The following is a 5,130-nucleotide window of genomic DNA, read 5'->3' as shown; positions in this document are numbered from 1 at the left end:
GAGCGTGTCCCTGCGTGTGGTGTGTCTCATGTTCAGAGCCGGGCAGACACCCCCAAGCCGGGCAGACACCCCCGAGCTGGGCAGACACCCCCGAATCGGGCAGACACCCCCGAGCCGGGCAGACACCCCCGAATCGGGCAGACACCCCCGAGCCGGGCAGACACCCCCGAATCGGGCAGACACCCCCGAGCCGGGCAGACACCCTGGAGCCAGGCAAACACCCCAGGCAGGATTTCCTTAAATTGGCAAATGATAGGAGCGGAGGAAGGGGCCCCTTCATTCACTGAGCACAGGCCTTTCTGTTCACACTCTCACACTCACACACTCACTCACACACACTCACACACACACACACACACACACTCACACACACACACACACACACACTCTCGCAGAGCTCTGTCACGGAGCATTAAATGCCATCCATTTCGTGTCACCGACTGCAGAAACAGTTCAGGTTGTGTTTTCTGTCGGTGACATCGGTGGGGGAAATGGTGTGTGGCAGCATCCGGGAAAAATAAGGCCAAAACCCTCTGTGTCCTCCGTGCCCTGACCTGGCGTCGGCGCCCAGCCTGGCCGGGGGCTCGGCAAACAGCGCGCCGACCGCTGCTGGCCGCCCCTCCGCTCCTGTGTTCAGGACACACGTGGCTTCTTAGAAACACTTCTTGTGGTGGGAGCTTCCACAGAACAGACAGGAGTGAGAGCGGGGCTTTCCGCCGGGGCCCCATGCTCGGCTTCCGACCATGAGCCAAGTTTCCTTGATCTTTGCAAACAATTTGAAAGCCGTCTGCAGGCCCACAGATGGGGGGCCAGATTGTCAGGGAGCCGACCAGACACCATTATTTCCCCTCAGTTTTGCTCATTCTGCGACAGAACAGTGGCTGGGCCAACGGAGGACAGCCTGGCTCTGGGGTCAGAGCACGCAGCAGACACGGGGGTGGGGGTGGTGGTGGTGGTGGTGGTGGTGGTAGGGGACACAGCGGAGCAGGGGGGCTGAGAGAGGGGAAGGGAGGCAAGAGCCGCCAGGACGGTCCAAGTACTTTAAAAGTTGGGTGGCCCTGTCTTTTCCCTCCTAACTCCTAATGGATATGTTTACCTGACCTAACTTTTTAAAAAAATCCAGCCGAAACAGTGGGCCCCCAGACACGTGCTTTGCTGGGGTCATTTTTATTCCGGGCAATTTGCTGTCACCGTGGGTTTTGCGTTAAGAGTTGAAGTCCATGGGCAGGCCCACCTCCAGCCTGGGGTCCGGGCTCGGAGCCGCCCCCCCCCCCCCACCCCCCCCCCGTGCCCCTGCACCTGGTCCCCGCAGCACCTGGTCCCCGCAACACCTGGTCCCCGCAGCGCCCCGCCCATCTTGCAGCGCGAGGGAGAGGCGGTGCTTTGATCTGGTCAATCACTGAGCTGTGATCGCAGATTTCCCCTCCAAGAACCCAACCGATGGTGGGGGAGCCATTCAGAACCAGGAGCTAATGCTGCACACGCTCGTGCTGTGGCGGCCGGGAGAAGTCGTTCCCAGGAGACCATGGGACGGTCTGACGCCAGCCTGACGGAGAGGGCGCGTGTGAGGAGCATTTGAGGAAGGGACCGAAGATGGGGTGCAGAGGCAGGGCTGCTTGTGTCACCCCGAGAAGAAGGAAGCTGGACCTTTTACTTGTGGTGGGAGCTTTGCCCCTTCAGGCGGGGTCTGGGGTGGGGGGAGGAGCAGGGGCAACATTCCAACCAGGGGAGCTGGTTAGAGACGCCCCGGGGTTGTGATGGGGCGCTGGTCATGGGGCACCCTCTGCCCAGCACGTGGCACCCTCCGGGCTCCCAGAGGGAGCAGGTGTGCAGCTCAACAAACAGACTTGTGAGCAGCGAATGGGGGAGCCCTTCTGTGATCCAGGTTCCCACACACCGCCAGCCTGTGAGCAGGCCCGGGCCCGCTGGGGTGACCCTTTTGCAGGTACAAGCGCTGTCTGTTTCCTTTCATGGCCTGTCCCCCAGCTCAGGACACTCCCCGCCAGAACTCCCGTGGACGACTGCTTAGGAAACCACCTACCCAGCAGCTCAGCCAGCTGACGCTGGCCACGCCGGGACTTAGGCTCAGGGCTCCACGTACATTATCTCGTCGAACATTTGCCAACTCTCATCTTCCTCATGTTCTTATTGATTTCAGAGAGGAAGGAAGAGGGAGGGAGAGAGATACATCAATGATGAGAAAGAATCATGGATCGGCTGCCTCCTGCACGCCCCACACTGGGGAATCGAGCCCACAACCCAGGCATGTGCCCTGACCGGGAAATGGAACCCTGACCTCCTGGTTCATAGGTCGATGGTCAACCCCTGAGCCACGCCAGCTGGGCGACCAGTCTTCTTTAGGGCTAGCATTTTTGGCTCAATAAAACCTTTCTTAAGAGTTTCACCCTGGAAGTTCAAAGTTTTGTTGAACAGAAGCAATTCCCCGAGAAGCCAGCGATGGCCCACAGGAAGCTGTCAGCACCTCTGGGTGGCAGGGCCTCGGTGGGAGCCCGGGGTGCACACGTGGGAGGCGGGGGCTCTGGATGGAGCCAGAGCCACAGCCAGAAACTCCACTCAAAACGGAGCAGGAGGGATGGCTCTGCCTCTCCTTCCCTGCACCCTCTGGTCTTGCAAGAGTCACCAAGTGGCCAGGCTCCCCCCCCACCCCCACCCCCACCCCAAAAACAGTTCCCAGGGCAGCCTGGGAAGAGTGGGCAAGGGCGAGGATTTGGTGGGAGTGCCAACACAGCAGCCCAAGTGGGCGACAGGGCAGAAACGGAGAGGCGGCCTAGGGGAGGGAGGGAGGGGGCGGTTTCCGGGCATGGTGAGTGTGAGGGGCCCCTGGGGCCTCCAGGGGAGTTGTCCAGGAGGCTCTGTCTGGACCCACGATCCCAAAGAGGGGGAGAGAGGGCTGCCTCTGCACAGCGGGAGTCTGCCAGCCCGCAGCCCTGCAGAGGCGGGAGCAATGGATGTGCTCCCAGGGTCAGTGCTCCTGTTACAAGAAACACTCAAATTCATTTCCAAATCGGTTGCTTCGGGTTATGTCTACAAGCTCCCCATTCCCTCCAGCATCTAGTCTTTACTCCAGCTCGTCTGGGGGGCGTGAAATGTGCCTCCCCGTGGTCATCACTTGCATTGTTCAGCTGACCTCTGAGGTCGAGCACCCTCGGAAGGGGCTTTATGTGAGTCCCGTGAACATACCTCCAGAAGGTTCCACTCCGAAGGCCTCAGGAGGGAAGGTGAAGGGGGAGCAGAGCTGGAGTGTGGGTGGCCCCAGGCTCCGATTACATTCCCAAGCAGTGAGCAGGACGCAGGCTATTTCTTTGTCATCTCATAAGGATTTCTGGGTTACCCAAAGGTGTGAACTTGGAGAGCCTAACCAATACCTGGGTTTTGACCCTCGGGTCCTCCCCCCTTGCTTGCTGGGAGCCCGCACACACGCAGGCTTTTCCGTCTGTAAGACGGGGACCATATCTTTTTGTGGGTTGCCCTGAGGATTAAAGCAGACAATGTTGGCCAAGTGGCCAGCTCAGCAATGGAAGTAAATGTCGTTCGTTTTGTTATTGGAAGGATTAAAGAGAAGCTGGCGAACATCTTTATTTCAGACTAGAGGCCCAGTGCACGAAATTCATGCACAGGTAGGGCCCCTAGAGGCTGCCGGCCACATGTCATAGCGAGCTGTTGGTCTCGAGCTCCGGACAGTCGAACCCCTGCCATAGGGAACAATTTGCCTATTAGCCTTTTATTATATAGGATAAGGAAACTGAGGCTCAGAGTTAGTTAAGAGAAGTGTCCCCAAACCCCTGCTAATTAGAGACAGAGCTGGAATAAAGCCTCCTCATTCCCCTGCCAGCTGCCCCCGCCCGCACCTGGCCCCCTTGTAATCACTCACATATACTGTATCAGGCCTGGCACAGTGAGAACTGTTTTTGAATCATTCTCAGGGCACAGAGCAGACTCGCGCGGGGACAAATCTCAATCTGCAGCTTGGTAGAGGATTCTCAGGTAAGGAATAGGCTCCTAAGGTTTTGTTTTTCATTCGCTTTAAAAAACAAACAAACAACTCAGCAAGCCCACGTGTTAACTACGGGGTGAACTTGTTCCAGTTACACCCCACTTCCCTGCCGTGGAACTGGCAGGGGGGCCTGAGACAAGACACAGCAGATAGGGCTGCGTGCGCAGGTTTTGCCTTTTGGGAAAACCTTTTATTCGCATCCTTTGCCGAATGTGAGAACACCACCAGAGGTCAGGCTAGGAACGGCTTCTCCACCAGCCGGAGGCCACGAAGCTGCTTCAAGGGAAAGGGATGATAGATAAATAAATAAATAAATAAATAATAAATAAATAAACAATAAATAAATAAATAAATAAAGCAGCCTGGTGGTGTGGCTCGGCGGTTGACCCATGAACCCAGCGGTCTCGGGTTCAATTCCCTGACATGCCCGGGTTTTGGGCTCCATCCCCAGTAGGGGGCGCCGCCCTCATCGCCGTTTCTATCTCTTCATCCCTCTCCCTTCCTCTCTAAAAATGTAAAGCATATATTTAAAAAAATATTGCAAAAGCAGTGCCTATTTGCAAACATTCCACCAAAGCCTTGACGTAGTCTTCACGGGATGATGCTTTTGGAGGGAGGGTCGGGGAGTTGCGCAGGGCTCGCCCCCCGCCTCCCCCCACTTTCCTGGGCCGGCTGCCGGAACCGCGGGCCTCCGCCTGGGTCACTAGAGGCCCCGAGGGTGAGACCCGGCCTCCGCATGCTGCGTAACAGCAGGTGGGAAGGGGCGCGGCCAGCACGCAGCGCCAGGTGTGCTCGCCGCCCGCTGGGGACCCGGAAGTGGGCCCCTCACGTGCTCTGCGGGAACTCGGCGAGCGCGAGCCAAGGGGGCGGGGCGCCTTCGCTCGGCGTGCTTGCGTCATTGCGTAGGCTGGCGGGGCCGCGGATGGGGAGGTGACGTTTCCGGTGCGTAAGGGGGCTGTGGGCGGGCTCAGGGGGCGGGGCCGAGGCCAGCCCCGCCTCTTAAAGCCGCCCGGGTATTTCCGTCTTCCGCCGCACTGGCCGCGGGCCGCGGCGCCTTTAAGTGTCGCGGTGACACGTGTGTGCAGCGCCGAGGGCCCGGATGGTGAGCGTGCGGG

Source organism: Myotis yumanensis, unplaced genomic scaffold (genome assembly GCF_028538775.1).
Source record: "Myotis yumanensis isolate MYYU_CA2020_CCGP unplaced genomic scaffold, mMyoYum1.0.hap1 SCAF_16, whole genome shotgun sequence".
NCBI lineage: Eukaryota > Metazoa > Chordata > Mammalia > Chiroptera > Vespertilionidae > Myotis > Myotis yumanensis.
The sequence above is the reverse complement of the archived record's forward strand: the minus strand, read 5'-3'. Positions refer to the sequence as shown.